This window comes from Phocoena sinus, chromosome 5, assembly GCF_008692025.1.
Source record: "Phocoena sinus isolate mPhoSin1 chromosome 5, mPhoSin1.pri, whole genome shotgun sequence".
Lineage (NCBI taxonomy): Eukaryota > Metazoa > Chordata > Mammalia > Artiodactyla > Phocoenidae > Phocoena > Phocoena sinus.
The window spans coordinates 132,750,017-132,772,533 of record NC_045767.1 but is presented as its reverse complement, the minus strand read 5'-3'; the positions used below and the strand labels follow the sequence as shown (position 1 = coordinate 132,772,533).

At 40.8% G+C, this 22,517-nt stretch overlaps 1 protein-coding gene across 2 annotated transcripts in view; it reads right to left on the bottom strand.

Moving 5' to 3' along the window:
* SPARCL1 (SPARC like 1) overlaps positions 1–22,517 on the bottom strand; it is a 53,460-nt gene that overhangs the window by 27,884 nt on the left and 3,059 nt on the right. Inside the window, exon 1 of one of the 2 annotated variants that reach the window (XM_032633528.1) lies at positions 13,251–13,269. The exons of the other annotated variant lie outside the window; for it this stretch is intronic. The gene's annotated coding sequence lies outside the window, so the exon portion shown is untranslated. Of the gene's footprint in view, positions 1–13,250; positions 13,270–22,517 lie in introns of those variants that run through there. 2 annotated transcript variants of the gene reach the window in all.

The following is a 22,517-nucleotide window of genomic DNA, read 5'->3' as shown; positions in this document are numbered from 1 at the left end:
CGAGGAGTCTTTCCTACGTCCATCACAAATAACAATGGAATTAGGCTAAGGCACCGTTAGCACATTTCTTATAAATGGTAGCGACATAAAGAGGAAGCAAAAATCAGCAAAAACATTGTGGGTTTTAAAACTAATTTCCTTCTGATTTTAGTTTTTATAGCACTATGTATAGCTAATTAAACTTGAGAAAATATTTCCCTTTGATTTGATCATAGGATCTCACAAATTCCCTTCACTTTCTTAAATCTAATGCAGCTGAATGAGTCAAAAAGAAACATGTGCCCAGTTGGCCAGAGCTTGCGTCACTCATCTACTCTCTTATTCATTTATTGAGCACTTACTAGACACTGCCTAAGCACAGGGCCACATGGTTCCTGTCTGAAGAGTTACAAACGAGGAAGTCAAGTAAATCAGTGATTTAGTATTATGTGATGAGTATGTACATAGTGCTGTGGAAATACGGATAAGAAGCATTTACAGTTAGGTAGTTAATATTGCTAACATTTACTGAGTCCTAAGGGCTTAAGTTATAGGCACTGTTCTGAGGGTTTTGCACATAGTAACTCTTTGAATCTTCCCAACAATTCTACAAGGTAACACTTTATTTTCATCATTTTATTAGTAAGGAAACTAAGGTTAAGTAACGTGTTCAAGGTTACTCAGTTAAGTGGCAGAACCGACATTAGAGACCTAGCTGTTTGGTTTTATGTCCGTGTTCTAATCAGTACTCTATACTGCCACTGTATAGAAAAGACTTTCAGAGGAGGGAGTTCTTGACCTGAGATCTGAAAAACCACTCAGTACTAGTTAGCTGTGTGAAAGATGGAAGGGCAATCTAGAGGGTGGAAGCAGCATGGGGGAAGGTCCAGAGTCATGAGACAGCATATGTTTGAGTTGCTAGGGTGTTAGTGGGTGAAGCAGAGGGAGATAAGGCTCAAAACAAGGCAAGTCTCTGTGCATTAAACTAGGAATTTTAAGTTCCAGTTGAAAAGCTATGGGACTTCAATGACTGTAAGTGGGGGAATGATATAATCAGATCTGAGTGTTAGAAAGGGTCCTTGGGACAGCGATGTGGGGGACAGATGAGTAGAAAGACTTACTAGCAGGAATTGCAATATCAAGATGACAGGTGGTCAGAGCCTTAAATTTTGCCTCTGGTCTTGAGAACAGGAAAGAGAAGGATAGATCCAGCTTGTACTGGCTCATGAGAGCCAGTTGTTAAATTTCCAGGAATTTGGTGAGCTGGCTATTAAACAAAGCCATCACTGAAAATTAAAGTATATACACTTACAATTTAGTTATATTAAAAACAAAAGAAATAAATACTCAGAGCTCATCATTTTATACTTATTTTACTACTTTTACTGCTACTACTCTCTTGAAGTTATTTATGCCTGTTGTATCTGTAGGTGGAAATACTATATAATGTGTGGTAATGCACTTCTCTTCCCAATTCTATTCAGTGATGTCACATTAGTAGCTTGAAATCAACCATGGTGGGAGGATTACACCATGGAAATCATCAAATGCTACTCATCCCCCATCCCCTGCAAAAGCTGGTAGCTAAACATTTGCCAGTATACCACTGGATAGTTATGAGAAATATTTAAAGCCGGAACAGATAAGACACAACGTCAAATTGTATACTGTGGGAAGAAGCAAAGGAAGAGTCTTGGGCTATCACATTTCTAATTTGGGCAACTGGGTAAAGGGTGGTGGTAATACAAATATAAAAGATTATAAGAGTTTTAGAAGAAAGATGATTCGTTTTGGACTTGTTGGATTTGAGTAGAGATATACTTAAATGAATGAGTCTGGAGGTAAGCATAGAGTTTGGGGCTAAAGGTATAGTTTGAGTGTTTTTCGCATGAAAAGCTATACAGTGAGTAGAACAGAGGGCAGGAGCCAGAACCCTGGTGAGTGAAGACCATTAGGTGCCATTAGAGGATGGGAAGAACTAAACACACAAAGGATGAGAGAAAGGAGAGTCGCATAAGAAAAAGAAAACATTAAATGTTACAGAGAGGTCAAAGTAAACAAGTCTAGAGATTCTCCACTGCACTTGGAAATGCAGAGGTTACTGGAGAGTTGAGGGAGTGTGTTTTTGGTGCAACAGTGTTGGTAGAGGCCAGTCTCCAGTGACTGGGGAGTAGATAGACAGTAATGGAGTGAAGACAGTGAGTGTAGACCACTCATAAGATGGTTGGCCATGAAAGGAAAGAGAGTAAGATGGCGATGGTAGCTAAAGGGGAAATGCAGTCACAGGAAACTTTTACTTGTATTCAGATGTGGTCCTCCAAGTCTTTTCTATGCTGAGGGGGAGACATAAGTAATGAATGAGAAGATAGATGGGAAGAGAGGAGACGTAAACATCATGGCCTCCAGGGACCTGCACCTCCTGGGTTTCATACCCTGTGACTTTGTCCTTGGCCTTGTGACTCGTTCTGGCCAAAGGGACATTAGCAAGTAGGATGCCAGCAGAGGCCCGGGAAGCACTTGCAAAGTGGGATTTGTCCTCCTGTGGAAGCCATCTGCCATGCTATAAAAATGCTCGGACTAGAGGCTGGTCCAGACCACTGAATGATAAGCAGCCACATGAAGAGAACCCTGGAGGATGAGAAACCACAAGGGATGGCTCAGCCCCAGTTAAGCTCCCAGCTGGTTGGAGCCTCATGAGTGACTCCAGACAAAGTCAACAGAAGAATGACCCAGTTGAACTCAGTACAGATTGCAGAATCATGTGCAAATAGGGGGACTGGTTTTAAGCCATTTAATTTGGGGCTGGATCGTTATGCAGTAATAGATAACTGAAATGGGGGAAAACAGAGAAGTTGCCTGAGTCATTGGGGAGGCAGTATTGCACAGTGATTAAAGACATAGGCTCTGAAATGGGACTTCCTAGGCTCTAATACTTAATTTGCATAATCTTGGGTAAATTATTCAGCTTTTAGGAACCTCAGTTCTTTATCTGTAAAATGATAATGGACATTAAGTGAGGCAATAGACTCTCAGTAAGCCCTTGATAAATATTTGCTGGTCTCATATAAGCACAGGTGGAAGGTTTAACTTTGAAGAGAAGGAGACTCTTTGTTCTTCCAGACAAAAGGGAGGAAAAACTGTAAGGATACGTTGAGGTGAGGCCCCAGAAATATCAGTCATTAAGTTGGACTTAGTTACACCTTCCTCACATTTATGTAGCATTTCACAGTGTATAAAAGATTTTCTTGTATACTGTTTCATTTTATCCAACAAGAAAAGGAGGGTAGATAATATTTAGCTATAAAGAAACAGAAGCTTGAAGAATATAAATTATTTGGCTAAATGCGCAAGACTGAAGAGGTGAGCAAGGACTAGAATGCTGCACTGTGGACTCAGGATCCAGGGTTCTCACATGGTCTCGCAGAACAGGCTGCAAACTAGAAATGAGAAGTCTGGCTTTGGGCCCTAGTACTGCCAAGTCCTAAATGCTACTTTGAGAAGATTACTTAATCTCTCCAAACTTCATCTATAGAATGGGAATAACAATTCCAATGTCAAAGGGAGCCATTGAAGTGGGGAAGCTCTTTGCAGACTCTGAAATAACATACACGTGTAAGTGATTATTATTTCCATTGCTCTGCCTGGTGGCTGTCATCAGTATTATCATTATAGCCATTTGTGTCTTATATTTAGTGTGGTATAAGGGAAATGAATCTTGAGTGTTCCTTATTTTTTCTCCTCCCTCTTTTCATGTCTTCTTCCCCTTGGTGATATCAAGCTACCCAGGAGTCCTAGTTACAAAATATTTTCACATTTAGTTCACTCAATGAAACAAACTCACATGTCCTATATCCCACATATTTAAATTCTAGTTTTCTACATGCAATGAATCCATAGGTAGAAGATAAGAAAATGTCTAAGTTAATGTCTTTCTAGTCCGGGTAAGAGGTATCTTCACATTGGCCTTAACCCAAAGGAGCTATAGAGCTATAGAATGCTAATATTCTTGGCATAGCTGTGGAGAAGACATGAAGGCAGGATAAGTATAGGGTTTGTCATATGAGCTTAGGTGGCCAGTTGTGCAGGATTTGGGGGAGTCAACCCCAACTTTCGCTGCATGGTCCGTGATTATTTACTGTGTCCCAGGTTGGAACTATTTTTTAGGGGTCTCATGTTTATTTCCATCCTGAAATCAAAAAAATTTAAAGACAGAATATGGTTATATCATTTAGAATGATCCAAGTCAGGGAGACCTTCAAGATGCTGGAGGAGTAAGACATGGAGATCACCTTCCTCCCAACAAATACATCAGAAATACATCTACATGTGGAACAACTCCTATAGAACACCTACTGAATGCTGGCAGAAGACCTCAGACTTCCCCAAAGGCAAGAAACTCCCCACATACCTGGGTAGGGCAAAAGAAAAAAGAAAAAACAGAGATAAAAGAATAGAGACGGGACCTGCGCCAGTGGGAGGGAGCTGTGAAGGAGGAACAGTTTCCACACACCAGGAAGCCCCTTCAATGGCAGAGACAGGGGCTAGGCAGGGGGAATCTTCGGAGCCATGGAGGAGAGCACAGCCACAGGGGTGCGGAGGGCAAAACGGAGAGATTCCTGCACAGAGGATTGGTGCCAACCAGCACTCACCAGCCCGAGAGACTTGTCTGCTCACCCGCCAGGGTGGGCGGGGGCTGGGAGCTGAGGCTTGGGCTTCGGTCGGATCCCAGGGAGAGAACTCTGGTTGGCTGCGTGAACACAGCCTGCAGGGGGTTAGTGCGCCACGGCTAGCCAGGAGGGAGTCCGGGAAAAAGTCTGGACATGCCTAAGATGCAAGAGACCATTGTTGCGGGGTGCACGAGGAGATGGGATTCCTTCCCTGTATGCTCACAGAGGCAGAGCACAGCCTAAACGAGCTCCAGAGACGGGCACGAGCCACGGCTATGAGCTCAGACACCAGAAAGGGGCATGAAATGCTAAGGCTGTGGCTGCACGCACCAAGAATCCTGTGTGCAAGCAGAAGTCACTGTCCACACCTCCCCTCCCGGGAGCCTGTGCAGCCCGCCACTGCCAGGGTCCCGTGATCCAGGGACAACTTCCCCGGGAGAACGCACAGCGCGCCTCAGGCTGGTGCAACGTCATGCCGGCCTCTGACCCTGCAGGCTCGCCCCGCATTCCGTACCCCTCCTTCCCCCCGGCCTGAGTGAGCCAGAGCCCCCTAATCAGCCGCTCCTTTAACCACATCGTGTCTGGGCGGGAGCAGAAGCCTGAGGGCGACCTAGATGCAGAGGTGGGGCCAAATCCAAAGCTGAACCCCAGGAACCGTGCAAACAAAGAAGAGAATGGGAAATCTCTCCTAGCAGCCTCAGAAGCAGCGGATTAAATCTCCACCATCAACTTGGTGTACCCTGCATCTGTGGAAAACATGAATAGACTTTAAAATAAAGACTATTACAAGAGACAAAGAAGGACACTACATAATGATCAAGGGATCGATCCAAGAAGATGATATAACAATTGTAAACATTTATGCACCCACCAGAGCAGCACCTCAATACATAAGGCAAATGCTAACAGCCATAAAAGGGGGAATCAACAGTAACACAATCATAGTAGGGGACTTTAGCACCCCACTTTCACCAATGGACAGATCAAGCAAAATGAAAATAAATAAGGAAACACAAGCTTTAAATGATACATTAAACAAGATGGACGTAACTGATATTTATAGGACATTCCATCCAAGAACAACAGGATACACTCTTTTCTCAAGTGCTCATTGAACATTCTCCAGGATAGATCATATCTTGGGTCACAAATCAAGCCATGGTAAATTTAAAGAAATTGAAATCATATCAGGTATCTTTTCCAACCACAGCACTATGAGACTAGATATCAATTACAGGAAAAAAACTGTAAAAAATACAAACACATGGAGGCTAAAAAATACCCTACAAATAACCAAGAGATCACTGAAGAAATCAAAGAGGAAATCCAAAAAAACCTAGAAACAAATGACAATGATAACATGATGACCCAAAACTTACGGGATGCAGCAAAAGAAGTTCTAAGAGGGAAGTTTATAGCAATAAAATCCTACCTCAAGAAACAAGAAAAATCTCAAATAAACAATCTAACCTTACACCTAAAGCAATCAGAGAAAGGAGAACAAAAAAACCCCAAAGTTAGCAGAAGGAAAGAGATCATAAAGATCAGATCAGAAATAAATGAAAAAGAAATAAAGGAAATGATAGGAAAATCAATAAAACTAAAAGCTGGTTCTTTGAGAAGATAAAAAAAAATTGATAAACCATTAGCCAGACTCATCAAGAAAAAAAGGGAGAAGACTCAAATAAAAAGAATTAGAAGATACCCCAAACTAGACAAGGACGTCACAAAGAAAGAAAACTACAGGCCAATATCACTGATGAATATAGATGCAAAAATCCTCAACAAAATACTAGCAAACAGAATCCAACAGCACATTAAAAGGATCATACACCATGATCAAGTGGGGTTTATTCCAGGAATGCAAGGATTCTTCAATATACACAAATCAATCAACGTGATACACCATATTAACAAATTGAAGGAGAAAAACCATATGATCTTCTCAACAGATGCAGAGAAACCTTTCGACAAAATTCAACACCCATTTATGATAAAAACTCTCCAGAAAGTAGGCATAGAGGGAACTTACCTCAACATAATAAAGGCCATATATGACAAACCCACAGCCAACATCGTTCTCAATGGTGAAAAACTGAAACCATTTCCTCTAAAATCAGGAACAAGACAAGGATGCCCAGGCTCACCACTCTTATTCAACATAGTTTGAGAAGTTTTAGCCACAGCAATCAGAGAAGAAAAAGAAATAAAAGGAATCCAAATCAGAAAAGAAGTAAAGTTGTCACTGTTTGACAATGACATGATACTATACTCAGAGAATCCTAAAGATGCTACCAGAAAACTACTAGAGCTAATCAATGAATTTGGTAAAGTTGCAGAATCCAAAATTAATGCACAGAAATCTCTTGCATTCCTGTACACTAATGATGAAAAATCTGAAAGAGAAATTAAGGGAACACTCCCATTTACCATTGCAACAAAAAGAATCAAATACCTAGGAATAAACCTAACTAAAGAGACAGAAGACTTGTATGCAGAAAACTAAAAGACTGATGAAAGAAGTTAAGGATGATACAGACAGATGGAGAGATATACCATACTCTTGGATTGGAAGAATCAACATTGTGAAAATGACTCTACTACCCAAAGCAATCTACAGATTTAGTGCAGTCCCTATCAAACTACCAATGGCATTTTTCACAGAACAAGAACAAAAAATTTCACAATTTGTATGGAAATGCAAAAGACTCCGAATAGCCAAAGCAATCTTGAGAAAGAAAAATGGAGCTGGAGGAATCAGGCTCCCTGACTTCAGACTATACTACAAAGCTACAGTAATCAAGACATTATGGTACTGGCACAAAAACAGAAAGATAGATCAATGGAACAGGATAGAAAGCCCAGAGATAAACCCACGCACATATGATCACCTTATTTTTGATAAAGGAGGCAAGAGTATACAATGGAGAAAAGACAGCCTCTTCAATAAGTGGTGCTGGGAAAACTGGACAGCTACATGTAGAAGAATGAAATTAGAACACTCCCTAACACCATACACAAAAATAAACTCAATGGATTAAAGACCTAAATGTAAGGCCAGACACTATAAAACTCTAGAGGAAAACATAGGAAGAACACTCTTTGAAAAAAATCACAGCAAGGTCCTTTTTGACCCACCTCCTAGAGAAATGGAAATAAAAAGAAAAAGAAACAGATGGGACCTAATGAAATTTAAAAGCTTTTGCACAGCAAAGGAAACTATAAACAAGACAAAAAGACAACCCTCACAATGGGAGAAAATATTTGCAAATGAAGCAACGGACTCCAAAATATACAAGCAGCTCGTGCAGCTCAATATCAAAAAAACAGACAACCCAATCCAAAAATGGCCAGAAGACCTAAATAGACATTTCCTGAAAGACGATATACAGATTGCCAACAAACACATGAAAGGATGCTCAGCATCACTAATCATTAAAGAAATGCAAATCAAAAGTACAATGAGGTATCACCTCACACCAGTCAGAATGGCCATCATCAAAATATCTACAAACAATAAAAGCTGGAGAGGGTGTGGAGAAAAGAGAATCCTCTTGCACTGTTAGTAGGAATGTAAATTGATACCGCCACTATGGAGAACAGTATGGAGGTTCCTTAAAAAACTAAAATTACAACTACCATATGACCCAGCAATCCCACTACTGGGCATATACCCTGAGAAAACCAAAATTCAAAAAGAGACATGTACACAATGTTCATTGCAGCACTATTTACAATAGCCAGGACATGGAAGCAACCTAGGTGTCCGTCGACAGATGAATGGATGAAGAGGATGTGGCACATATATACAGTGGAATATTACTCAGCCATAAAGAGAAACAAAATTGAGTTATTTGTAGTGAGGTGAATGGACCTAGAGTCTGTCATACAGAGTGAAGTAAGTCAGAAAGAGAAAAACAAATACCATATGCTAACACATATATATGGAATCTAAAAAAAAAAGATGTTTGATGAACCTAGGGGCAGGACAGGAATAAAGACTCAGACGTAGAGAATGGACTTGAAGACACAGGGAGGCAGAAGGGTAAGCTGGGACGAAGTGAGATAGTAGCATTGACATATATATACAATACCAAATATAAAATAGATAGCTATTGGGAAGCAGCTACATAGCACAGGGAGATCAGCTCGGTGCTTTGTGACCACCTAGAGGGGTGGGATAGGGAGAGTGGGAGGGAGACGCAAGAGGGAGGAGATATGGGGATATATGTATACATATAGCTGATTCACTTTGTTATACAGCAGAAAGTAACACTGTAAAGCAATTATACTCCAATAAAGATGTTAAAACAAGCAAACAAACAAAAATGCAGAATGATCCAAGTAGGAAACCACTTCAAGTTTTAATTGTAAAGCAGATGCCTATGTTGTAGTTTTAAAGATAGGACCTTGTGGAACAATCCAGTATCTGTTTAGAATGTAGAAGACCTTGAGTTCTTCTGCTGTGTTCCAATTTGTCCTGCAGACCAGTCACTGGGCATTTTTATCTCACTGAGCTCATTGTATTTGTCACACACTGATCAAAAATAATTTCACAGCCTTTAGCTTCTTATTTTAAGAACCGAACAAATGCGCTGATTTGTATGAATAAGACAGAGTGGAGAACTTTCCTGGGAAACAAGAGACTTTTGAAAACAACTGTCAAACTGAAGACTACAGGAGTCTTAATTAGCTGATGCTTGCAAAATACTTCGAAAATGAAACCCATGGTGTTCTTGCTAAGTATGATGAATACCATTTATTCTTGGATAAGTAAAACGTCATATATTTTGAGACATTTGAATTTGCGTGCGCTCTCTACAAGATGCAGATTTTTGCAGAAAGAGCAAGTGAAACTCTATATGAAAAATGCAGAAGTGAGACAAATTTTTGAATAGAGTTATTATTCTTGAAGATGTAAATATGCAGTGATGATGTGAAATTAGATGAATATTATTTTGCCTAAATGTGTGAGCTGATTCAAAGGCAGCAGTATAGCTGAAAGAATACGTGGTATGAAATTGGAAGATCTAAGTCCAGACTTGAACTACTTTTTACCAGCAGAGAGACTTCAGTCAAGTCACTGGTTTCTTCATCTACAAAACAGGAAAAATAATAGTAGCTTTCCTACTTATCTTCTAGGGTTGTTTTGAGACTCAAAGGTGATCAGATAGTCATGTGATAATTTTATTAACTGTCAATATGAAATGAAAGATATTATTTCTTTGAAACATTGATAAGGCAAAAAATGGCTTAATAACCCTAATAAGTAATAATCCACAGATTATTAATTCATCCTTTTACTTACAGTTTTTAAGTTATTTTTTTCTTACCTTTGTCCCATTGTTTCTTCTCATGGGTCTAGAGAGGTTAAAAATGAGAGATGTTGGGGAAATTCAAGGAGAGCCTTTTCCTTCTCTTAGGAACAAAGTGTCTCGTTACCAAACTTTTAGGAGAACCTCATCTGGAATTTTAAAAGATGACTGCTAGACTCCATTTTTTAGGTATGGCCTTTCTAGGGAAGCCCAGGATTTAGAATTTCAAATGCCTGCAGTTCTTCTACTGGCTGGCCCATATACCATCAAAACGATTATCCAGATGAAACGTTTGACGTGGCAGAAATAGGTCTTCCATTAAGAACTAAACGCCCACGAATGTCAATTCTCTTCTAACTCATGCGAATAGCTGTCTTGACACAGTTTCTAACATTTTTCATTTAATATGTATAAACAGTATGGTAAAGTAAAGATGCCTATCAATTCTTTGCTGTTCCTCCCATTGAGAGGTGAAGTTGAATTCTCCACCCCTTGAATCCAGACTGGCCTTAGTGACTTATCTGACCGAACGATTGAGGCGGAATTGATGTTCTGGGACTTTGGAGGTTAGCTCATAAGAGGCCTTGGACTTTTGACCTTAATCTCTCAGAGTACTTGTTTTGGGAGTTCCAAGCCAGTTTGTAAGAGACTGTCACACCACAGAAGACACTGTTCATGGTCCCTGCTGATCCCAGCTATCCATGTGTCCTTGCAAAGGCACAGTGTATGTGAGCGGAGCTACCTTGGACCCTCCGGAGTGGCTCACCTGCCAGCTCAGTACCTCTGAGTGACCTGCCCAAACTCCTAACGCACAAAATCTTGAGAAATTGTGTAATAATTGTTGTTTAAAGTCACAATTTGTAAGCAGCAATGAAGAATTGGACTGAACATTAAATGTCTTGAGTGAAATATTCATTAGAAATAGAATAACTTATGTTCATCAAAGTATTATTTTATTGAAAAAGTAGGTTCTTATCGTTGACTGTTTAATATAGTAGCTAATGCCATGGCTTATATTTTTTGAGATTTTACTATGCACCAGGTACTATGGTAAGTGCATCACCCATGTATTCCCACCTGTCACCTCCCCTCCACTTCGTAGAGTATCCATCCATCCAATGAGAGCTTGCTGCACATCTCCCTGTGCCACTATGCCCAGTCTTGAGTGAGGAGCATGGAAGCCAAAGGAATTTCCAAAGGGGTGGCCTTGACATTCTCAAAGATCTCTCTCTTTCTAGCTCAGGAGAAATTAGTATGTTCTGCCTGTTCTACAATGTGTAATTGAGGGATCCCTTTAACTATATTTAGAGGATCCCCACAGGCTTATCTTAGGCAAGACTGTGCGGTAGCCTTGTTCCCACACCTCTTCATCATTCCTTTCAGAGTTCCTCATCTTACTGTGTCATCCACCACTCACTAATCTCACTGGGTCTCATTTCACAGCTTCATTCGGGATGGCCCCCTGGAGGCAGAGCTCTGCCTCTCTCCTTAGGCATTTGCCAGTCCTTCAGAAAGTCGCCACCTCTCCCTGCCCTGGGGTGTAGGGGAGGGATGACTTTGGCCACATTTAATTGTCTTTGCTCAAATCATACTCTGTTATCTGTCCTTTAAGTTCCTCTTTCTCTGTGAATGCGGGGCTTTCTCATATTTACAACTATTTATTCCTCCCTGCTTTTTTGCATATTCTTTGGGGTATAGACTTTTGAGTATGGCCAGAGGTGGATGTGCCACAAAGCTAAGAAGCTTAAGTTTCAGGGCTCCTCTCTTTTACAGGCTCCTTACAAATCCCTAGGCCTCATTTTGATCTTTTAATTTTTTTCACTTTTTTGAATTTGTCAAGTTTTATTTGTGGCCAAGTACATGTTATATATACATATATATGTATATATATGATATAGAGATATACATGATATTGGAATATATATAAACATACAAATGTTTTATTGGCATAAGGTAAAAAAAACATGTTCTGTATTTGTATGTTTTGAAGTTCTATACACATCTATTAAATTGAGCTGGTTGATTTTAATACTCAGATCCTCTATGTCCCAGCTGAATTTCTATCTTCTAGATCTGTCAGATTTTGAAAGATTTATATTGGAATCTGTTACTGTAACTATGCATGCATTTTAAAAATATTTATTTATTTTTGGCTGCGTTGGTCTTCATTGCTGCGCACGGGATTTCTCTAGTTGCAGAGAGCGGGGGCTACTCTTCGTTGTGGTGCACAGGCTTCTTATTGCGATGGCTTCTCTTGTTGTGGAGCACGGGCTCTAGGCACACGGGCTTCAGTAGTTGTGGCTCACAGGCTCAGTAGCTGTGGCTCATGGGCTCTTGAGCACAGGCTCAGTAGCTGTGGTGCACGGGCTTATTTGCTCTGCGGCATGTGGGATCCTCCCGGACCAGGGCTTGGATCCGTGTCCCCTGCATTAGCAGGCGGATTTTTAACCACTGTGCCACCAGGGAAGCCCATGCATGCATGTTCTAAAATGAGGTTCTTATTTTATTTTTATGTTTTTATTTTTTTTTAAAAAGAAGTCCCAGGACTTCCCTGATGGTTCAGTGGCTAAGACTCCACGCTCCCAACGCAGGGGGCCTGGGTTCAATACCTGGTCAGGGAACTAGATCCCGCATGCATGCCACAACTAGGAGTCTGCATGCCGCAACTAAAGATCCCACATGCTGCAACGAAGATCCCTCATGCTGCAACTAAGACCCGGTGCACTGAAATATCAAGCAATCAATAAATATTTTAAAAATTAAAAAAAAAATGAAAAAGAAGGTCCCACACATTGTGTAAACCTCTGCTTCACAAGTAATGCTCACCTGAATGCCTGTGGCATTTGTCATGTTGCAGGACTTAGTAACATCTGAATGATTTGCTTCATAGTCCTAACAGCATGACAGTTCACCTTTTGAAACCTCCCTAGCCCCTAAAATGATCAGTTACATGAATCCTATTCTTTTTCTGCATTTAGCTCTTCTCTCTACCCACTAAGTTATTTTATTCTCAACCTTCTCAAAGTTTCTTTTCTCTGAATGCCAGGTTCTTAGCTTTCTCCTCTGACTACTCTTATTTGAATTTCCCTTATTAGTCAAACTCCACCAGCATATAAAATGTCTTTGGATTCAATGGAAATTGTCTCTCTTCTTTAGTTAATATAGTAAGTCGGTCGTTAAGTTCAGCTGGTTGGGAGAAGAATTTCAAGTGTTTCAGCTCTGTGAAAGTACCAAGAATTACTTACTGGGGTAATTCTCTTCCGGGATTAAGAAAAACAGCAAATCATACCTAAGAACAGTTCCAAGTAGCCTCATTCTCATGGCGTTGGGACCCGCTGGGGAACAGCGGTGGGCTTTGATGAGTAGTTTTTGTGCGAACCGCTAATGAAAGCGTTCACTTCAAGCAGAAGTGCCTTCAGGATTAATCATACTTCTCGGGTGCCTTATTGAGAGCCAACACACTGAATAGGGGAAAGACTGCTTGCCCAGTGGTACAACGTTACTCATTACCTGCCTTCTGTGAAAGAAGCAGATACAATAAACCCCAGCAGATTTAGTGGCTGAGGTTTGAGGAGTTCTTTGAAAATAGGCTGAAAACCTAGGCTTATTTATGCCCTCAGAGGGGAAGCCCTGGAAGATTTATTCAAGCAAGGAGAAGACACGGCTTGTCTACAGCTGTACATTCTGCCTTTCCCGCATTGGGAAGAGATTATTTTTCTCTGAATATCCAGATACCTTCCACTTGCTGCCCCCAGTCCACTCCACACCCACTCTCCTGCCTTCTCCGCCCTGAGCTGTCGCAGGGCCCGTGTGAACTGTAGCATCAGGTTCTCTTGCACAATGGTTTCTGTTGGGTTCAGCCAATGGGGTGCCCTGGCAGGAGAGATTTGAGGGAAGGAGGAGAGTAAAACCAGGGTGTGTATTTTCTCAGCGCCGTCTCTGTGCCTCTGTCCCTCTCCGGAAGGTCACAGCCCCTCTCAGTGTCCCTGGCTCGTACAAGCTTAGCTTTCACTAGTCTATTCCTACAACACCTTGAGACTTCTCTATGCCCTGCCCATTCTTCGGTCAATCGTCCCTTAATTCCACTCTCCTCAAATCCCCAAATTCAGTTTTCCTGCCGGGATCTGTCATTTCCTTGCTAGACCTTGACCCACAGTACTTGATCCAAATTTAGGATTCATGGGTTTGAATATAATTCAGACCCCCTGCCAGCAAAGCTGTGCCCTGCTCCCCAGTGATGCCCTGTTTCAAGTCTTTCTATAGTTGCTATGGGTTTGTATAAAGATTATTTGACGATGAAGACATTTGAGATTCAACAGCGAAGCCTTCTCAGAGCATCCCTTGTCTGACTAAAAGCAGAAACTTCTGAGAAATGAGAACTACCATAAATTCCCTCTTCAGGGTGGCTCTATTCCCAGTAGAGAGAACAAGGGTAAATCTACCAGTTTCCTCTCCAGGGCAGTTTTATCACCTTGAAAAAGACAGAAAAACCACTTATACCTTTATGACAAATATCATAAAGTCTCGTATCTCCAGTTTGTTCTAAAAACCCATTTGTCTTTCCTAAAAAATCCTTTTGTTCTTGCCACAGAAGCTGTTTCTCTCCCTTCCCTTTCTCCTACCAAGTTAGGTTTGTAAGCCTTTAACAGTTTAAGGAGCCAGCTACTTTTGTTGGCCTCTCTATGCATATAAATAAATGTTTTTCTCCTATTAATCTGTATTTTATCCATTTAATTTGCAGGCCCCAATTACTGAATTTAAGAGGGTAGAGGAAAAAGTTTTTCCTCCCTTACATTGCCTTAGCAGGTGCACATATTTCTTTTTAAATGGAGCATAGCAGTCCTCACCTTTGGAGAGAATCAAAAGTTACAAGGTATTAACACGTGACTAGCACTCAATAAACTTGATTTCACCCAGGATTTAAAGGTGTTCTGGAATCGAAGAGTATTAGAAAGAAATATGGGCATCTAGCTCTGGGAGTGTTTTGTGTTGGAACTTGGCATTTTCACTTTACCCTCCTATTTCTCTTTTCATGTAATTGCTTGAATGTTATGGTGCCAGGATTGCTCTGGAGACTTGGGAAGTAAATCAGTCTCTCTGTTCTTTTCCCTTCCATTATAGTCCTTTCCCACACCAAAGGAAACCCAATTCATTAGCTTAGTCCGACTGAACATTTTAAACATTGTCCTAAATATACTGGTTTGGGCTTGTTAGTCCCAGAATGTGTAGAAATTTGCCTAATCAAGGGTAGTCTAATTAGGACTTCCCTGGCAGTCCAGTGGTTAGGACTTCACGCTTCCACTGCCGGAGGCACAGGTTCCTTCCCTGGTCAGGGAGCTAAGATCCCCCCATGCTGCATGGTGCAGCCAAAAAAAAAAAAAAAGAGAGAGAGAGAGAGAGAGAGAGAAAGAGAGTAGTCTAATTAGCCACATTAAAACAAAACTGTATTCTGCATGAATAATGCTGCACAAGGGAGTCTGTTGTTAATTCTTTTTGGATAATGACTATTTGGGGTTTCACGGCACTAAAATGTACATAGCACATCCAGTAACTGGCTGGGCTATGGATGTCTACAGATATTAACCCTGTTAACAAGATGCTGGGAAGCATGAGGTGAGTCAGCCACCTCCAGCCATGACCACAGCCTCAGACCTTACTGTGGCCACCATCTAAACACAGGATTTAAGAACAATAAAACAACAAAGAACCAAATGTAGAGTAAGCGTGGGCTGGAATTTTTGTGTGCCATCTTTTGGAAAAGAAAAGAAGTTAGTCAGATCTCAGGCTATAGTAACCTCCAACATTCCTACCCAGAGTATTTTTCAAATTGTAAGAAAACATTTATATGCTTTTGAAATCAGTCACTTTAAATTGTTTTCCTACCGCAAGAAGACATCAATCAGTTGTTTTTATCGGTGACCTGGTGCTGTCACTTCCCACCCCTCCCTCCCCCTTGCCTATCCAAGAAGCTACTGAATGCAAGGTCACTGGGAATGCCGAGGTCTATGCCAAAATCTTGAAGCTCCCAGTTTAAAACAAAAGCTTCCAGTAGTTTCCTCTACCTATATTTTAGGAAATTACTGAGAAGTTTTCCTAGAAAGAGCTTCATCTATACCCCGTGTGTGAGGTCCTCAAAGCCTGCTGTTGGGGAGCAGCAGGAATTGGGGAGCAGGGAAGAAAAGGAGAAGGAAAGAAGACCCTTGGGGTTCAGCATTTGTGTTTTGTTTCTTCTGAATTCCAACAGAATGCTGTGTAGATTTAGAGTTAGCTCAAAGTTGCTTGGTCCCCAATAAAAGGTTGGGAAATCCACTGAACAAATGGCTTGAGAGTTAAAAATGATTCCATTGTGCTAAGACAGCATGAAGATCTGACCAATCATGGTGTCTGGAAACCAGCTACAAGTTTTCTTTGACCCATAATCAAGATCAATTCTTCTGACTTTTGTAGATTTCAGGCCACCTTCCCACTAGGTCTCTATCATATTATACAGATGATTAGGTAACTCAAGTTGAATCAAGTATGGTAAAAGTGCATTACTTTTGGTGCTCTTTGAGGGTAACTATGAATGGTGGATTCTTATCCTTGTTTATTTACTTTTTATTAACTCTATGGGCATATCAGTATTATTGAACCTATGGTAAACTTTATCCTATTAAAACAGAACAAAAGCACTTACCTGTTCATATTCCACTCATATTTAGTTAAAAACTTACGAGTTGATTGGATGCTCCTAAAAATTTTGCCCCTTTTCGGGGATAAGCTGCAAATCCAGGTCTTACACATATTCAGTGGACTACAGTGATTATGTTGTAGTGATAGAGATCTGATTAGAATATGGTAGGTAGTTTTATTGTTTCAACAATTATAGAGTTTTGCCAGGTATTTGTAAAATATGTATTTCCACAAATGACTATTTTGAGAACTATCTCCATTTATCTCAATTAAGTTTGAGGAATTTGGGGTGACCCTTCTTTAAGCACTGCAGTTTCTCCTTATCCTTAAGGGAATGGGTGGCACAGGGCGTGAAAGACGTCAGGAAAAGATTATAGGAGGATACTGACAAATAACTCACTACTTTCTTTTCTCGTTTGACATGACATTCCAAACTCAAAAAGAGAAGTCATCTTGCTGAATCAAAAATGTGTCTGTGGAGGATTTTGCTTTGCTCAGCTAATGGATCCTGGAGGAAATCTCCAGAAACTCCTGGCATCAGATATGAACATATTTTTTCTTCTTATGGGAATGGGGGTAGTAATCGTATGACCGTCATTCCTAAGTAAGGCCGGTCAAGGTCACTGCAACCTTTCTGCATAGTTGCCTAAGAGAGAAGGCAGAACACAGACACATCCCCCCCGTGTCTGAAACCCCTTTGTTTAGTTTCCTTTTGTATCAAAAGGATTGGCTTTCACCATGGGAGAGGCTGTAACTGGATTTCACCATGAAAGGAGGTTGTAATTAGATTTCTCAGCAGGTCTATGAGTTCTGTCCCTGGAAAAAACAGAGAAAAGGGCCTGAATATTCTTTCCTCTAGCTGGAAAGGTAGCCAGCCAAGCCTGTAGAGATTGGTCTGAAAGGCCCCGACCTTTGATGGAACGATGTCAACTCTGGCCTCCAAGACTGACTGCGTGGTCCTTCAGGTTGAGGGTGCAAAGCAGTGCAAGTGATAGCTAAAGATTTCTTGGCATTTGGTAGGAAACATAGGGCATTCCTCCGAATGAAACCCTCTGACTCTTGGTCTCTCTGTCTCTTGGCGTCCTGAAACTTCTATCTCCTAGAGAAGCGGAGGGCACCTAAACTTTGGAACATTCTGGAACATCATTGTCCATCTAGATTTAGGAATGAACTTACACAAACAACCAGAATATATTTTGGGGTACTGTGGTTCATTTTGAGTCCTTAGTTGTATTGGTTCCATTTCAGTTTCCATAATATTTTCTAGAAGTTTACATTGGAATGCAGTTATGTCAGAGAAGGCGTTTGTATTTGATTTCTTTTCAGTTGTTACAGTTTTTAAAAAGAACGTTAATTGAAATTCACATTTAAAATGGTGAATTTTATTTTTGAAGTTCTGCTTGTTGCCTTGCCACGTAAATCTACTTAATCTAACCATCTATCTCCACTGGGCACTCCTTGTCTCGCTAGGTCTCTTTTCTCTTCTTATCTCCTTGCTCTTTCTTTTCCTCCTAAGCATTAACAAGCTGTCTGACCACTGAACCAGAGTGGAAACGTGGCCATCCATACTTTTAAAGGCAGGAACAGGCTTGGAGTCTACTCTTTTCCATCTCTTGTATTGGCTATGTCAATGACTCCTTGGAAAGTTTAGTGCTGGTAGTTTTTTTAACTGAATTTCCTTCATGCTGCCTGGAGCTCCTCAGGCAGCCAGTATTTTCCCTAACCCTCCCTCTTGCTCTGCCACCCCCCATTGTTGGCTCCTTCCTTGGCAGCCTCAGCCAAACGTATAAGTCCCCCTCCTTCTCTTGGAGACCAAGGAAACTTCCTTCGGCATTTTTGGTTTTCAAGGCAGACGACGACTACGTGATCTGTTTGTCTTACCTTGTCTAAGGTCAGAAGAACTGAGAACGACGTACATGTGTGCAGAAAAAGGAGAGGTTTGCCCTGTCTGTTTTCCCTGTGACTTTACTTTTCTTCTTATGACTGGCATCTTGTTTCCTGGAGTATGTACCTCTACATTTCCAAATAAGGCCAGGTATCTTTTGTTCAGTTTGTTTATATCAGGGGAAGACTGTAGGCTACTATTTTTAGCAATTATTATAACTATGGAAAAAGTTCCCTTCAGGGAAATGTAGTAAACAAAATGATTATTATCATTTTGCCTCATAATCAGACTCAGACAGAACATTCTCCTTCACCCTGACTTTACATGACGGCCAAAGGCTCCATTATCAGAGAGCAAACCCCTTAGGCATATTTTGGCTAACGTATACATGTTGTTACCTGATCCAGACTTAACACTGTTGCTTTAGGGCTTTTAAAGTATGACTGAGTCTCTTGGGAGAGCTCTATAGCTTGGCGTTAAATGAATCTGAAGATTTAAGAAAGATGGCTTTCTATTTTGAGTTCTCTGCTGAGTGGCCATTTGACATCGAAGTGTCCCAGTCCTGCCAGTGTATATGGTACACTCAGACTCAAAGATGCAGACTTTTCTAGGGCTCTGACTGCAACTGTCTGTCATCCTGCCTAACTGAACCTACCACTATGTGAGTCTAGGCTAGGGGTAGATACGGTTCATGCCCGTCGGAACTTTGAGTCTAACCAGAATTCAACATTAAACATGAATCAAGCAGAGGACAAATACTTTTAGGGCTTCACATCTCCCACTGCTCTACCCCTTCCTCTCAGAGGATCTGGCCTTCTCTCTGTTCCTCAGTCTACGGTCCCTCCTGCCACAGGATCTTTGCACGCTCAGACTTCTCTTGTCAGCGTCCACTTGCTCCAGCTGCCACTGCCCAGCACGCACACCTCCCACAGGGCTAACCTCTATTTAGCCTTCCGATCAAGGAAAGCCATCCCTGACCTTGAGCGGAAGTCGGGATCCTTACGTGCTTTCTTAGAAGAAAGGTGCTTTTCCTTCTTAACACTTATTTCAGCATATAATTATACAATACACGCTCAGTATAATGCGAACTTTTTCGCCCCCCAAAATCATGCTATAACAAAAGGGATGTGCCCTATATTTTAGCACTTCTGAGGTCTCTCGCATAAAAGGATATTGTCTCAATTACTTCATTTTGAACAACAAAGTACCATTTCAGGCAAACAGCCTGAAATGATCTCAAGCAATGCTTATTTTTGTTCTTAGGAAGGTCACCCGGACGATGAAAAAGGAGATAAAGATATTTAAAGCAGATTTAGCAGTTATTCTTGAGGTATGACTTCATTTTTGCAACTGTTGGAATTACACAGTTTTAGAAAACCACACTTTAGAGACTCAAGCGGTTTTCAATAAGCCCTTTAAAGAGTACTGGAAAAAGCCATATAGGAGGTAATTAATATGTAGAGATCATCACCATGGAATGAGAATCTATGCTTGGGGCTCAAATTTGCAGCGCTAGCAGATTTCTGAGAAGCGAGTTATAAACAACTCGCAGAGGATTGATGATGCGCTACTCTCTATTAGACAGTTACAGAGTGGCTCCAGTGAACACAGACAGCGTTGTTAAAGAGGCATATCAGTTCATGAAATATGAGAATCAAAAAGTCATTTTTATAAGTATAAAATATTTTAAATGAAACGAGATTTAAAATAATGTATTTGTAACAATAGAGTAAGTGTCCTCAGCATACCTTACAATATTATCCATCTGTGTGTGCATTTAGGTTGGCCAAAGGTTTTGCCTGAGGATCTTTTTATTAGAAAAATGAAGGTGACTTTGTATTTGAGGTCACCTTATGTTTGGGCAAATGTACTTTTTAAAAAAAATTTATCAAAGTAAGTTGATTTACAATCTTGTGTTAATTTCTGCTGGACAGCAAAGTGACTCAGTTATACACACACACACACACATATTCTTTTTCACGAACGCAGTTTTTATTAATGAGATACTTTGATTAACAACTGTCTCCCTAACTACATAGTAAGTGCCACAAAAGCACAGCCATTCTCTGTTCCTGTAGCATCCCTGGCATTTCACACAGAATAGAACTGAGTACATTAGTTGTTTGAGACATAAGATAAAAATATTACTTATTTCATGACCTGGAAAACACTGGAGAAACTAAAACAGAAATTTTAACAAAAAGTATTTTAATGAAAGATAAGACGTTTTGATACATTTTGCCCTAGTGTTAATCAAGATGAGAAGAATCTCTTTTACTCCTTATAAATGTAAAAATCCTTAATTATTCCCTTTTATCCTTTTAAGAAATTCAATGGTTCCTGTTTATACAAGGATAATTCTGAGGCCTGCTTTCATTGCAGTTTCCTCACTGGGAGATTCCAAGTTCAAAAAAGCCATTCTTATCAGAGTTAGACCAAGTGAGAAAAGTATTAAAAGAACGACTGCTTCTTGAGCACTTCCATCCATTGTTTCAGTTAATCCTACAACAGTCTTATGAATTAGCTGTTACTCCCATTGAAGAAGTAGAGGAAACTGAGGTTTGGTGAACTTCACGGCCAACCTTTACCACTGGTCAGATCCTGTAATAAGAGCCTTACATAGAGTATCTCATTCAATTCCCATGACAATTTTATGACCATTATTATCTCTCTTTTACATATGAGAAGATGAGGCCAAGAGTGGATAAGATAAAAAACTAGAGAGTGTAATGTAAGTGCCAGGATTCCAGTCCAGGCAGCCTGCCCCTGAGTCCCCTTGATTGATAATCGCCTGGATAAGCACATCGTGAAGGTGGGAGGCGGTAGTGGGGACTCGGGAAATGGCTTTAGTGTAGGGCCCAGCCTGTCCTACAAAGTGAGGTCCTGTCTCTTTCTCCTCCTTTGCCTTCCCGGTTGCTTTTCCCTGCACTCGACAGTAAGCTGGGCACCGTGTCGTAGCTTTCTTGTTCATTTTCTTAACACCTATTCACTGACTCTTTAAAGGAAATGTTTGGCGTACATAAGTCGGTTGCATAATAGGAAGGAAACAAGCCAGGATGGGGGACTTCATTTCTCAAGGATTTTTAAAGCCGACTAAGAGTTATTTCACAGAGAGGGCTGTGAAACTCGAGCCTCTCTATCCCCTTTCATTGCTATGACGACAGGCTGCTCCTGCTACAGAAAAAGCAGCTGACATTTCAATTCTAGGAACATAGAGGAGAGGTTTACAAAAACAGAAAAACAAAAAACAAACGCTTTTGTTTGAATTTCAGTTAGAGAGGAAAAAGATACCCCCTAGAGCAAGTCAAACCCCCTATTCCTGCCTTTAGAAAAGATAAGAAAGGAGAAATGTTCGGGCCTTTCCCCCCCTCCAGGTAGGCCAATGAAACAGTTGAGTGCAAAGCAGCATTTCGCTTCATTCCTCTTAATGGCAATCTGAAACAGAAAACTCACTCTGGTTTCGTTTGACTTGGCCATTAAGAAGCAACTAATGGATGAAGCAGTAAGGACTCAGTAATAAATACTTCAGGCTGAGGCCCTCTCAAGGGCATACGGTAGTGTCAGATTTATTTTTCCATTTCTTTAGATAAAAAAAAGACAATTCAACGAATATTTCCTTTTTGACCCCCACTATTGCTGCCAGAAAAATTATTCCAACTGTGTAATCAAACACTTCCTCACTGTGTGTAGAAAAAATATTCCAAGTGTGTAATCAAACACTTCCTCACTGTGTGTCTAGTACTCTGCCAGGTGCTATACCTGACATTTAAAAAGCATCTTATTTAATTCCTACAATGACCCCATTGTGGGTATTATTATCACTATTTGCTTAATAGATGGGTAAACTGAGTCCTGGAGGTGTGAAGTGACTGCCTAAGCTCGCATAGCCTGTAAGAGGCAGAGCCAGGATTCAAACTGAGGCGTGTTAGACGCTGAAACCCACGCTCTATCTGCTCTGTCGGGCTGACTCTGAGGCATAGACCTGGCATTGACATTTTA